This window comes from Phyllobates terribilis, unplaced genomic scaffold (genome assembly GCF_046119375.1).
Source record: "Phyllobates terribilis strain yellow unplaced genomic scaffold, ASM4611937v1 Scaffold_11__3_contigs__length_659146591, whole genome shotgun sequence".
Taxonomy (NCBI): domain Eukaryota; kingdom Metazoa; phylum Chordata; class Amphibia; order Anura; family Dendrobatidae; genus Phyllobates; species Phyllobates terribilis.
This window is the reverse complement of record NW_027362771.1, coordinates 440,075,646-440,090,989: the sequence shown is the minus strand read 5'-3', so window position 1 is coordinate 440,090,989 and position 15,344 is coordinate 440,075,646. Positions and strand designations below refer to the sequence as shown.

Here is a 15,344-nt window from a genome sequence, read left to right as displayed (position 1 = left end):
GTAATGAGAAAAAAATCAAAATGTCAGAATTACAGTTTTTGGGTTGCCGCAACATTGCAATAAAATGCATTAACAGGCGATCAAAACATCTTATCTACTCCAAAATAGTATCAATAAAAACATCAGCTCAGTGCACAAAAAATATGCCCTCACCCGAACCCCTTATTCTGAAAAATGGAGACGCTACGGGTCTTGGAAAATGGTAACTGTTTTTTTTTAACAAACTTTGCATTTTTTTCACCGCTTAAATAAAAAACAACCTATACCTGTTTTTTATATACAAACTCGTAATGTCCTGGAGAATCTTAATGGCAGGTCAGTTTTAGCATTTATTGAACATGGTAAAAAAACAACAACTCAGGAATTGCACTTTTTTTGCAATTTCACCGTACTTGAAATTTTTTTCACGTTTTCCAGTACACGATATGGTAAATTCAATGGTGTCGTTCAAAATTAAAACTTGTCTCACAAAAAATAAGCCCTCACATGGCCATATTGGCCTAAAAATAAAAAAGTTATGGCTCTGGGAAGAAGCGGAACAAAAAACGAAAATTCCAAAACGGAAAATGGCCCAGGGATGAATGGGTTAAATTAAGTGACATTGACCACTCCACTTCTTTACACCACCAGGGAAGTTTCAATTAGTAGGAAATATGTATTTTCCATTTTCTGTTGTCTAAACCTGGGTTTAATAATAAGGTGTGTTCTATAGTCCGAAAAGTATGGTAAGCTCAAAAAACTAATATAACAAGTGGTTTCTCCAAAGTCAACACAAAATGGCACATTTAATGACTGTTACAGTCTCAGAATTATTCCATCCTTCATTACAAGCTTCATTAGCTCTTAGTAAAGCATCTTTGGCTGTTATGACCTGCTATAAATGTGATTTATAGCCAGACATTAGCTTGTAGCAACATTCCTGAGGAAGCTTAGCTCATTCCTCTTAGGAAATGGCCTCCAGTTCACTAATATTCTGGGGAGCAGACAAAAGCATTTTTTCACTGCTTCTGGCTTCCCTGCTTTAGATCACATGGCTGCAATTAGGGCTATGATGCTTCTATTGGACTCAGTGGTCACATCATTGCAAGGTGTCTGCTGGGTATAGCAGAGCTGCTTGGTCTTAGCAGACACGGACTAGCTGTGGCAGTCAATTGTGCCACAGCAGGGTGCAGTTAGCTGATCATATTAACCTGAAAAATTTTAGTTAAAAAAATCTTCAAAATATTTTCATTCCCATCACAAAAAAAGTTAAAGGGGTTGTCAAACGGTAACATCTTTTTTTCAAGGATTGACTAAAAATAATAAGCGGAGGCATACTTACCTGCGGATCCAGCGCAGGGTGCTTAACTGTTTCTCCGATGACTAGCTCTTCTAGTCACCTGAAGCGGTGCTGTGACTTCTGAATGAGGCAGACACCACCGCCGGAACCAGTGCAGATCTCTGGATCAGCTTGCGCTGTTTCACTGGGGCGCTGAAAAGCATATGTAATTATGTTTATTATTTTTAATAAATCCATTAAAAAAATTTTTTCCTCTCGGACAATCACTTTTTACATAAAAACCAGTAATACTTCCAGCAATCATTTTCTCATTTCATCTGTAATTCACAAATGCAAGTTAAAGCTCTATAATGCAAAGAAGAGACCATATATTGACATACTGTAATTCCAAAACTTTGCCTTCTTCTCTGGGATAAAGCTCATTTAAAATGGACTGAGGCAAAATGGAAAACTATGCTTTGGTCAGATAAATCAAAATTTTAAGTTCTTTACGGAAACCACTGATGCCGTGTTCTGCAGATTAAAGAGTAAAGGGACCATCCAGCTTGTTATCAGCGCACAGTAGCTGCATCTCTCATGGTTGGGGCTGCATTCATGCCTATGGCATGGGAATCTTACACATCTTGAAAGGTACCATCAATGCTGAGCATTATATAGAGGTTTTAGAACATATGCTCCCATCCAGATAATGTCTATTTCAGGGAAGGTCTTGTATATTTCAGAAGACAATGATAAGCCACATACTGCATCCACCATAATATCATGGCTTCACAGAAGAGTTCAGGTAATGAACCGTCTGCAGTCCAGACCTTTCACCAATAGAAAACATTTGACGCATTATGAAACAAAAAGTCTGGCAAAGACTCACGGCTATCAAGCCACTAATCCTATATCAGACAAGAATAGAGAAAGCAGAAAAATCCAGCTCACAGATAAAGTCCAAAAAGTGCATTTTATTTTCCAAGGTACATGAAGCAAAGATTAAAATTGTGTGTTCACAAAAAAAGAGAATGCAAGCATCTTTCGACACGTTTCAAGCGGCAAGCGCTCTTTGTCATCTTGACAATAAAATGCACTTTTTTGGACTTTGTGAGCTGGATTTTTCTGCTTTCTATGTTGGATGCTGCGCCCTGCCCAGGTGCTATCCGTGCTCCAGAAGTGTGGAACTGCAGGTGGTGACCTGGATTTACTTCTGTGATCAGACAAGAATGGGACATTCCTCTCCCAAAACTCCAGGAATTGGTCTCGTCACTTCCCAGACATTTACAGACCGCTGTAAATGGAAGAAGTGATGCTACACAATGGTAGACATGGCCATGTCCCAACATTTTTGAGATTTGTTGCTGCCATCAATTTCTAAATGAGTTGTTTTTTTTCAAATGAAATGGAAAAATATCTCAGCGTTCAACTTCTGATCTGAGTTCTATGTTCTCTTGAGAATGAAATATGGCTGTAAGAGATTTCCTAATCATTGCACTCTTGTTCTCTTTATATCCTGTTTGGGAATTGGGGTTCTAAATTAACATTTTTGAACTCCCCAAAAGCAGTAAAAAATAAAACTATTTTTCCAGTATAAAGCAACGTCTTATACAGCCATATCAGTAAAAAAATTAGTTAGTTATGCCTGCTAAAATGAAGAGAGGGAAAAACTAAAGAAATTGTCTGATCAGTAATGTTTTTTCATGCTTTGTCAATATGGGGATAAAGGTCTTGGCAATTCTGTTTTTGGACAGTTTGGCAATGGTCCCACTATCAGTATTTTTTCTCAGGAGTAGAAGCCAAAACCAGATGAGAAACTGTTAGGCGTCGGTCTGGTTCTGGATTCGAAATGGGTCCAGGACCTTCTGTGGTCTCCCATTTCAGTCCAGCCAGGGCTGATGCTGCTCAGCATCATCATCAGCCCCAATGCCTAGCTGGTCCACGAGACATACAGATTGTCTCCCATGTATTGGCACCTAGCAAGGTTAAGCATAGGTTGCAGAGAGAGACAGGGTGCTTGGAGTTTAAGTCCAGGATTCGCCATACTGAGCATGCCCGTGACCTGGCGGATCGTGATTGGTGGTTTGACACCCACCTGACCCGGTGACCTGCCACCGCCTGATTGGTCCACGGGTAACGTCACCAATGGGGCGTCGGTGGGCATGGCTTAGTCTTTAAAAGGCCCGCCCACAAACATGGCGGCGCGCTCGGATCATTGAGCATGATGCTGTTGTGTGGACGACTGTGCTCCACATGTAGTTTCCTCAGGCAGGTCTAGTGAAAGTAGGCAGGCTAGTGAAAGTAGGCAGGTAGCTTTGCCTTGTAGTCTGGCTCTGTCAGAGGGGGTCGCCTTACACCCCGAGCAGCCTGCAGATGTCCTACTCCCTGTAGACACCTGTGGACCACGTGGAGAAATACTCCTCTGTCTGGTAGCACGCCGGCAGAGAGCACGTACCCGTCGGTGTGAGTCACACACGCATCTTAGCGCCAACTCCTACTGCATAGCGCCTGTATCGAAGACAGGGCTACTGCTTTTCCCTCGGTCGCACGTCTCCCTGCGGTTCTTGGAGATTGTGTGAACCGCTGAAATCCGCTCCGTGTGCTTTAACACGGAGTGGTATATCAGTTAAGTAGGTGCTATCCCTGACGCTCTTCTCCCGTGCAGTTAACGGAGATAGAGCGAACCGCTATACCCGTTCCTGTGTTCAGAAACATGGAAGGGTTTAACATTTAAGTTTGTCGCTTTCCTTTCCACCCGGAAAGTGTTCGGCAGCAGTCCACCAGGCTGCATTGCGGACCCCGGGGTCGGTTGTGTTCCATTTATTAAAGTTGTTTGCAACCGCCCTCCTAACAGTATCCGAGCGCCATGGTCTTGCCGAACATGGCTGACAATCAACAACTGCAGCGTTATATACAGCAACTGGAGACCAGACTTAGAACTCCGGAACAAACTGCTCCGGTCACTGATATCACTGCAGTAGCTTCCCAGGCGGCTACTCTAGCAGCCAATATTATTAACTCGGCTGCGGTGAATACTGCAACCATTGCAAGTGCCCCATTACCCCGGTTTGCTCTCCCGGAGAAATTTTCTGGGGATAGTAAACTCTGCAGGGGTTTTATTAATGTATGCTCCATTCATTTGGAGATTATGGAGGCACGGTTCCCCTCCGAAAGAGCCAAAGTGGGATATATCATCTCATTGCTTTCTCACAGGGCTCTGGAGTGGGCTACTCCTCTATGGGAGCGGAATGACCCGGTTGTAGTAAATGCGGGTCTTTTCCTTAAGACCCTAAAAAGTGTTTTCCTGGGTCCTCAGGTCACGCATGATACGGCTCTTAAGCTCCTTGCGTTGACCCAGGGTTCGGCCACCGCCAGTCACTATGCCGTCCAGTTCAGAACCTTAGCGGCTGAACTGGATTGGTCTGAGCGGGCGCTTATCCCGGTGTTCTGGAAGGGTCTGGCCGGGCATATTAAAGATGCTTTATCTACCAGAGAGATTCCAACCTCTCTGGGGGTGTTAATATCTCTCGCTGACCGTATAGACTTGCGTCATGCAGAACACAAGTTAGAGCTAGAGGTTGGCAGACCTCAGTATCTGTTGGCACCAGGCGTCTTTAGATCCAAACCCAAGACTCTCGACCCGGAGCCTGAGGCTATGGATATATCCCGGACTGAGTCTAGTCCCTCTCGTTCCCTACCTGCACATCTCTTGGAGCACCCCATAAATAAGGGTTCCAAGCAGTCGGTAAAATGAGTAGGTCTTACCACCGTTGTTGGAGGTATATTAAATTCCGGGACTTCTTCCTCCAAGTTATCATATAATGTGACATTGTCCTTTGGTAAATCTGCAGTTTCTGCCAAGGCGTGGGTGGACTCTGGTGCTGAGGGCAATTTTTTATCATCTACATTTGTCCAGAGGCATGCCATCCCTATTGAGCTACTCTCTAGTCCAATGAACATTAGTGCTGCCAATGGTTCACTCCTGGATGTGCAAATCACCCATCAGTCGATCCCTCTCACCTTGTCATCTCCTCAGGGCCACCGGGAGGTTATCTCTTTTCTTATTATTCCCGATGGATTAGACGAGGTGTTATTGGGTCTCCCCTGGCTATGTTGTCATACTCCACACATTGACTGGAATACGGGGAGAATTTCTTCCTGGAGTGAGAATTGTGCATCTCAGTGTTTGGTCAAAGTCTCCCGGAGGGTAGTCTCTGATCCTCCTATCATTGCAACATCCGGTACAGATTCCTTGTCTGTTTCCAGGACCCGGGTCTTGTCAGATTATGTCGCAAAGAACTCTCAGGAAGAGAGGGTGGCTGCGGTGTCCTCCAACCCGGTTCCGTCGGGGAGGACGTTTGTTTCCCCTAATCTACGGAGTATGGTGCTCTCCTGGGCTCATGCCCCTAAAACCGGAGCTCACCTGGGGGTCAAACGTACCACTAAGTCCCTTCAACTGTCCTATTGGTGGCCCCAGTGGCGCCAGGACGTCAAGGACTTTGTTCTCGCATGTCCCGTCTGTGCGAGAGATAAATCTTTCCGCCGGAGACCGGCGGGTCCTTTCCCTCTGTCACCCGTGAAGGATCCCACACATAGAGAACCAGTTGTCACTTCTTGCCATCCTGCTTCCCGCCCTAAAAAAGTGTATCCTGTACACCGGAGGGGTCACAGTTTCGTGAATCTTCTCTGTGACCCGATGGACCACATCCTTTCCCCCACTCATGGAGGAAAATGAGCATCAAGTGGAGGGGGATGTTAGAGGGGGGGATAATGTTAGGTGTCAGTCTGGTTATGGATTTGAAATGGGTCCAGGACCTTCTGTGGTCTCCCATTTCAGTCCAGCTGGGGCTGATGCTGCTCAGCATCGTCATCAGCCCCAATGCCTAACTGGTCCACAAGACATACGGATTGTCTCCTATGTATTGGCACCTAGCAAGGTTAAGCATAGGTTGCAGAGGGAGACAGGGTGCTTGGAGTTTGTCCAGGATTCGCCATACTGAGCATGCCCGTGACCTGGCGGATCGTGATTGGTTGTTTGGCACCCACCTGACCCGGTGACCTGGCACCGCCTGATTAGTCCACAGGTAACGTCACCAATGGCGCGTCGGTGGGCAGGGCTTAGTCTTTAAAAGCCCCGCCCACAAACATGGCGGCGCGCTCGGATCATTGAGCATGATGCTGTTGTGTGGACGACTGTGCTCCACGTGTAGTTTCCTCAGGCAGGTCTAGTGAAAGTAGGCAGGTAGCTTCACCTTGCAATCTGGCTCTGTCAGAGGGGGTCGCCTTACATCCCGAGCAGCCTGCAGACGTCCTACTCCCTGTAGACACCTTTGGACCACGTGGAGAAATACTCCTCTGTCCGGTAGCATGCCGGCAGAGAGCACGTACCCGTCGGTGTGAGTCACACACGCATCTTAGCGCCAACTCCTACTGCGTAGTGCCTGTATCGAAGACAGGGCTACTGCTTTTCTCACGGTCGCACGTCTCCCTGCGGTTCTTGGAGATTGTGTAAACCGCTGAAATCCGCTCCGTGTGCTTTAACACGGAGTGGTTTATCAGTTAAGTAGGTGCTATCCCGGACGCTCTTCTCCCGTGCAGTTAACAGAGATAGAGCGAACCGCTATACCCGTTCCTGTGTGCAGAAACACGGAAGGGATTAACATTTAAGTTTGTTGCTTTCCTTTCCACCCGGAAAGTGTTCGGCAGCAGTCCACCAGGCTGCATTGCGGACCCCGGGGTCGGTTGCGTTCCATTTATTAAAGTTGTTTGCAACCGCCCTCCTAACAGGAACAATCAGAGAAAAGGTATAATATAAATAAGTCACCTATTCTTCATTTATCACCCACTCCTGGTTTTGGCTCCCACTCCTGAGAAAAAATACTGACCAAATACTGATAGTGGGGTCGTGGCCTTTATATAATGGTGGAAACTATAAGTGCAGTGAGAAAGCTTTCAGAAATTCCTCTCTAGTGCTAGTGTGCAGGAATTTCTCACGACTTTCTGGTGTTGTCTACACAAGAGCTAAACCCATTGAAATCATTGCCTAATTGCACATTTCACTTTGTAAAAACCGTAGACAACTATAAACTTTGCTGGCATTGCACAATGTGTGATACAAAAACAATGTGATCTGCTTGCAGGGGTCGCCTGGATTAATCAATACCTTTAACAAGAATTCTTAGTGTAACCTGGCTTGTTTTACAGAAACAAAAACATTTTTATAATTCATGCCTTTTTGACATTGACTTCTTGTGTGTAAGCTCGGTTTTCATTACATTCAGTTAATTACACTGCTCCAAAAAATAAAGGGAACACTCAAATAACACATCCTAGATCTGAATGAATGAAATATTCTCATTGAATACTTTGTTCTGTATAAAGTTGAATGTGCTGACAACAAAATCACACAAAAATCATCAATGGAAATCAAATTTATTAACCAATGGAGGCCTGGATTTGGAGTCACCCCCAAAATTAAAGTGGAAAAACACACTACAGGCTGATCCAAATTTGATGTAATGTCCTTAAAACAAGTCAAAATGAGGCTCAGTATTGTGTGTGGCCTCCACGTGCCTGTATGACCTCCCTACCATGCCTGGGCATGCTCCTGATGAGGTTGCAGATCGTCTCCTGTGGGATCTCCTCCCAGACCTGGACTAAAGCATCCGCCAACTCCTGGACAGTCTGTGGTGCAACGTGACATTGGTGGATAGAGCGAGACATGATGTCTCAGATGTGCTCAATCGGATTCAGGTCAGAGGAACGAACGGGCCAGTCCATAGCTTCAATGCCTTCGTCTTGCAGGAACTACTGACACACTCCAGCCACATGAGGTCTGGCATTGTCCTGCATTAGGAGGAACCCAGGGCCAACCACACCAGCATATGATCTCACAAGGGGTCTGAGGATCTCATCTCGGTACCTAATGGCAGTCAGGCTACCACTTGCGAGCACATGGAGGGCTGTGCGGCCCTCCAAAGAAATGCCACCCCACACCATTACTGACCCACTGCCAAACCGGTCATGCTAAGGGATGTTGCAGGCAGCAGATTGCTCTCCATGGCGTCTCCAGACTCTGTCACGTGTGTCACATGTGCTCAGTGTGAACCTGCTTTCATCTGTGAAGAGCACAGGGCGCCAGTGGCGACTTTGCCAATCCTGGTGTTCTGTGGCAAATACCAAGTGTCCTGCACGGTGTTGGGCTGTGAGCACAACCCCCATCTGTGGATGTCGGGCCCTCATACCACCCTCATGGAGTCGGTTTCTAACTATTTGTGCAGACACATGCACATTTGTGGAATGCTGGAGGTCATTTTGCAGGGCTCTGGCAGTGTTCCTCCTTGCACAAAGGCGGAAGTAGCGGTCCTGCTGCTGGGTTGTTGCCCTCCTACGGCCCCATCCATGTCTCCTGGTGTACTGACCTGTCTCCTGGTAGCGCCTCCAGCCTCTGGACATTACGCTGACAGACACATCAAACCTTCTTGCCACAGCTCGCATTGATGTGCCATCCTGGATGAGCTGCACTACCTGAGCAACTTCTGTGGGTTATAGAGTCCGTCTCATGCTACCACGAGTGTGAAAGCACAACCAACATTCAAAAGTGACCAAAACATCAGCCAGAAAGCATTGGTACTGAGATATGGTCTGTGGTCCCCACCTGCAGAACCACTCCTTTATTGAGGGTGTCTTGATAATTGCCAATAATTTCCATCTATTGTCTATTCCATTTGCACAACAGCTTGTGAAATTGATTGTCAATCAGTGTTGCTTCCTAAGTGGACAGTTTGATTTCACAGAAGTTTGATTTACTTGGAGTTATATTCTGTTGTTTAAGTGTTCCCTTTATTTTTTTGAGCAGTGTATTTTCAGCAGGCAGAACAAACAGCCAGGTATATGACATGTCTTGTATAAACACAAACTAAAAATGCTAGGTTTTATTTTGATTCTTGGTTTTCATTTGATCAATTATGATGCAAATTATGTAGCCTTGATCATACCGCTTTAAGTTCAGAGGGACTGATAAAATACAGCAGAAATGAGTTTCCCATTGGGCAACGCTATTTGTGATGTTTCAAAATCATAGTTAGGCACTCCTGCATCCGACGCAGATTCAGATTGCTACTCGAAACCTGTATTTAACTAACTTGATCAGAGCAGAGTGGCTACTTGTCATCATTTTAAGTTTGTTGAAATTGCAACAGTTGTAGCTTATTGTTGATTTATTGTGTATAGTAGGAAATCAAAAGTTGTCATTTAGTCCCGACCCAATTAAAAAAAATATATATTGTCCCTTTAAACTTAAAAGGGTTGTCCTTTTTAACAAACTTTTGCTCCCAGGCTCAGTAACATTTAAAAAACCAAACGTAGCTTAATTTACCCCCTCAAAATCCAGTGACCTCTGTCTTTGCCCGTCTCTGTAGTTCTGCAGCCAATAACTAAGCTCAGCGGCTCACGCTGACCACATCAGCAGGGATTTCTAACTCGACAGATGTCCTCTTTCAATGTGAGCAAAGTTTATTGAATGGTGACAGCCCCTCTAATGTCTGTCTGTTCCATTTTTTGAGAAAAAGGAATTGCCAACAAATACCTTCGTCCACTGAAAATCGGGGTCAGCATCATTTGTAATGTAGTGATTTTACTTTCTCCGCATTCTTGGCTTATGAGTCCAGAGAGGGGATCATATTTGGTATTTGACACAACAAGCAAGGCAGCCAACCATTGAGTCAGAACACTCTCTGGACTCAGATCCTGAGGTAGTGGGGGTTTAAAGAAGCACCACAAAATTGTCTAAATGTACAGTGGTGGCCAAAAGTATTGGCACCCCTGCAATTCTGTCAGATAATACTCAGTTTCTTCCTGAAAATGATTGCAATCACAAATTCTTTGGTCTTATTATCTTCATTTAATTTGTCTTCAATGAAAAAACACAAAAAGAATTGTCCTAAAGCCAAATTGGATATAATTCCACACCAAACCTAAAAAAGGGGGTGGACAAAAGTATTGGCACTGTTTGAAAAATCATGTGATGCTTCTCTAATTCGTGTAATTAACAGCACCTGTAACTTACCTGTGGCACCTAACAGGTGTTGGCAATAACTAAATCACACTTGCAGCCAGTTAACATGGATTAAAGTTGACTCAACCTCTGTCCTGTGTCCTTGTGTGTACCACATTGAGCATGGAGAAAAGAAAGAAGACCAAAGAACAGTCTGAGGACTTGAGAAACCAAATTGTGAGGATGCTTGAGCAATCTCAAGGCTACAAGTCCATCTCCAAAGACCTGAATGTTCCTGTGTCTTCCGTGTGCAGTGTCATCAAGAAGTTTAAAGCCCATGGCACTGTGGCTAACCTCCCTAGATGTGGACAGAAAAGAAAAATTGACGAGAGATTTCAACGCAAGATTGTGCGGATGGTGGATAAAGAACCTCGACTAACATCCAAACAAGTTCAAGCTGCCCTGCAGTCCGAGGGTACAACAGTGTCAACCCGTACTATCTGTCGGCGTCTGAATGAAAAGGGACTGTATGGTAGGATACCCAGGAAGACCCCACTTCTTACCCCGAGACATAAAAAAGCCAGGCTGGAGTTTGCCAAAACTTGCCTGAGAAAGCCTAAAACATTTTGGAAGAATGTTCTCTGGTCAGATGAGACAAAAGTAGAGCTTTCTGGGAAAAATCATCAACATAGAGTGTACAGGAAAAAAAAAGAGGCATTCAAAGAAAAGAACACGGTCCCTACAGTCAAACATGGCGGAGTTTCCCTGATGTTTTGGGGTTACTTTGCTGCCTCTGGCACTGGACTGCTTGACCGTGTGCATGGCATTATGAAGTCTGAAGACTACCAACAAATTTTGCAGCATAATGTAGGGCCCAGTGTGAGAAAGCTGGGTCTCCCTCAGAGGTCATGGGTCTTCCAGCAGGACAATGACCCAAAACACACTTCCAAAAGCACTATAAAATGGTTTGAGAGAAAGCACTGGAGACTTCTAAGGTGGCCAGCAATGAGTCCAGACCTGAATCCCATAGAACACCTGTGGAGAGATCTCAAAATGGCAGTTTGGAGAAGTCACCCTTCAAATATCAGGGACCTGGAGCAGTTTGCCAAAGAAGAATGGTCTACAATTCCAGCCGAGCATTGTAAGAAACTCATTGATGGTTACCGGAAGCGGTTGTTCGCAGTTATTTTGGCTAAAGGTTGTGCAACCAAGTATTAGGCTGAGGGTGCCAATACTTTTGTCTGGCCCATTTTTGGAGTTTTGTGTGAAATGATCAATGATTTGATTTTTGCTTCATTCTCTTTTGTGTTTTTTCCTTGCAAGCAAATTAAATTAAGATAATAATTACCAAAGAATTTGTGATTGCAATCATTTTCAGGAAGAAACTGAGTATTATCTGACAGAATTTCAGGGGTGCCAATACTTTTGGCCACCACTGTATGTGTAATATAGTTAAGTATGTTAATACATTCATTGTTTGCCATCTCCTTCAGTTTCCAGTGCCTCTCCGGTCCTATTTTCACTCACGTGATTCAAATTCCGACTCACCTGATCACACTGGAGTTTATGTGCCACAATGTAAGTCTATGGAACCCTGTTCTGACCGTCCATAGCCTGAGGCCACGTTCACACGTTCAGTATTTGGTCAGTATTTTACATCAGTATTTGTAAGCCAAAACCAGGAGTGAAACAATAAGAGGAAAAGTATAATAGAAACACTTGCACCACTTATGTAGTTTTCACCCACTCCTGGTTTTGTCTTACAAATACTGATGTAAAAAATCGACCAAATACTGGATGTGTGATCGTGGCCTTACATTGTAAGTTCACACACAAACCCCAGTGTGACTCAGTGAGTAAAAATTTTAGTCATGTGACCCAAAAGAGGATCGAAGTGAGCGGCATTGGAAACCAAGGAAGACGCTGAACAGTGAGTATATTTATGAACTTTCACTATATTACATCCAATTAGACAGGTTTAGAAATAAAAAATTGTGTTAGCGTTTCTTTACGTCAATAAATTATGCGTTAGCTAGTGTTCACACCATGCTTGCTTTGTACACCTGACACACATGCTTAACTTATAGCACTTCAGGGCACAAAGTAGCATATATCTGCTATTGTAAAACAACATATATCCCGCCACAATTCTAGGCTTACAGTTTTTTTTTCAAAACTGTTCAGGGTGAAGGGATCATTTTAAAATAAAAATAAATAAATAGGCGTTTCTTATCAAACAGAACCCCCTCTCCCCACTTTTGCTGCCACTATAGAGGTCTATGCTGAATCAGAAATGATGATGTCTCATCTATCTGGTTATTTGATTGGTCGGACCATTGATTGGCTTCAGGGTCAGGTGGCTAAAAAGATGCCATCACTCACCCCGCACCTCACCTTACAGCCAATCAGTGGCCTTGGCTGATAAGTGACTGAATGAACAGGATGCCATCATTTAAAGAGAACCTGTCACCATGAAAATGCAGTTTTATCTGCAGGCACCATGTTATTGAGCATGGGGAGCTGAGCAGATTGTTATATAGTTTTGTAAGAAAAGATTGAGTATAACCTCTGTATTAATCATTTACACCTCTGATCTCTTTGGGATTTTTAGTCCAGTGGACTATCCTATCAGTGACTGACAGCTTTCTCTCTATACCCACTTATAAAAAGATAACGGTCAGTCACTGATAGGACCGCCCACTGGACTAAAAGCCCAGAAAGAGCAGAGGTGTAAATGAGTAAAACACACATTGTGCTAAATCTTTTCAGGACAAAACTATGTATCAAACTACTCAGTTTCCCCTGCTCTAGAACATGGTGCCTGTATTTTCATGGTTACAGGTTCCCTTTAAAGGCCACTGGTGCATTGACAATGGAGTTGTGGGGGTTCTGATAGTTAAGTAACACTGATTTATTTTGTAATAATCCCATCCCTCTATCAGGCTTAGAAAACGTGGTGGAAACTTCTTTAAAACCTACTGAGAAGCATTAACAGACAACTGTAGGATACACATGGTACAGTGAATTTTGCATCTGTAGCATGCCAATGGTCTGACAGCGCTTATACATAGGAGGGATGTAATTTTAGTTAGGCCTTGATATAAGGCACAGCAGATTGAGATGTTCAGGTTTACAGGTAATACCTTGTTCTGAGGTCCTTTAAACTCTTCATCCACATCAGAAGCAAAAGTCAGTTCCATTCATATTAAAATATTATCTGCTAATGATGTTGATTTCTATCTTCTGCTGGAGGCGCAGTGTAACACGTAGACATTTTCCCTGGGGCACAAAGTCGTGTTTTCAGTTGGTGTTTCATATCTATATATAAATACACAGGACTACGTGTATTAGTACAATCTGATTACATCAACGTCTTTGTGCCAATGTTGAGACAGTAAAACCCAATTATCATGATCCTTGCAATGCCCTCATGTCCACAAGTCATTTCTGCACTATTTCAGTTTGCTTTTGTACATATCTGCAACATCTTATCACAACTGTATTACGAAAAGAAACCTGTTGGTTAATGTTAACCTTAGCTTTTCTATTGACTCACACCCCACTAAAATTCTTTCCCTTGCTGAACAATTCCAGTTCTGAACTTGTTTTGGGCTCCAATGAAAGTTTGTATCAGGATTCACATGCAGTAAAATGGAAGACCCAAATGCAGATGTAAACAGAGCCTAACAGTGTTGTGTAGCATATTACAGGCTTTTATGATTGCAGGTAAAATTACGGGGTCCTTAATACAAAAGCAAAAATTGTAATACAAAATAAAGTAAGGCGTCCCAAAACACAACTAATCAGCACAAACCAAGGAATATAAAATGTGCATGGACAAAAAAATGACAAATATGTAAAAATTTGCTTCTATTTATATGAATTAAAAAGTATATACAGTTGTGCTCAAAAGTTTACATACCCCAGCAGAATTTTTCCTTTCTTGGCCTTGTTTCAGAGAATATGAATGATAACAAAAAACTTTTTCTCCACTCATGGTTATTCGTTGGGTGAAGCCATTTATTGTTAAACTACTGTGTTTTCTCTTTTTAAATCTTAATGACAACCAAAAACATCCAAATGACCCTGATCAAAAGTTCACATACTCCAGTGCTTAATACCATGTATAGCTCCCTCTAACATCAATGACAGCTTGAAGTCTTTTGTGGTAGTTGTGGATGAGGTTCTTTAACCACTTCGCACCAGAGCCTGTTTTTGCCTTCGTGACCGGGCCAATTATTTCAATTCTGACCACTGTTACTTTATGAGGTAATTACTTTGGAATGCTTCAACGTATTCCCCTGATTCTGAGATTGTTTTTTCATGACATATTGTTCTTCATGATTGTGGTAAAATTTCTTCGATATAACTTGCGTTTCTTTGCGAAAAAATCGGAAATTTGGTGAAAATGTTGAAAATTTTGCAATTTTCAAATTTTGAATTTTCATGCCCTTAAATCAGAGAGATATGTCACAAAAATAGTTAATAAATAACATTTCCCACATGTCTACTTTACATCAGCACAATTTTGGAACCAACATTTTTTTGTTAGGGAGCTATAAGGGTTAAAAGTTGACCAGCGATTTCTCATTTTTCCAACAAAATTTACAAAAACATTTTTTTAGGGACCACATCATATTTGAAGTCACTTTGAGGGGTCTTTATGACAGAAAATACCCAAAAGTGACACCATTCTAAAAACTGCACCCCTCAAGGTGCTCAAAACCACATTCAAGAACTTTATTAACCCTTCAGGTGCTTCACAGGAATTTTTGGAATGTGGAAGAAAAAAATGAATATTTAACTTTTTTCACAAAAATGTTACTTTAGACCCAATTTTTTTTATTTTCACAGGGGTAACAGGAAAAAATGGACCCCAAATTTCTTTGTGCAATTTCTCTTGAGCGTGCTGATACCCCATATGTGAGGGAAAACCACTGTTTGGGCACACTGCAGGGTTCGGAAGGGAAGGAGCGCCATTAGACTTTTTGAATGTAAAATTTGTCTGAATAATTAGCGGATGCCATGTTGCATTTGGGGAGCCCCTGATGTGCCTAAACAGTGGAAACACCCCACAAGTGACACCATTTT

General features: G+C 43.2%; 1 protein-coding gene across 2 annotated transcripts in view; it reads left to right on the top strand.

Moving 5' to 3' along the window:
- RHCG (Rh family C glycoprotein) overlaps positions 1-15,344 on the top strand; it is a 222,534-nt gene that overhangs the window by 105,537 nt on the left and 101,653 nt on the right. The window lies entirely within an intron of this gene.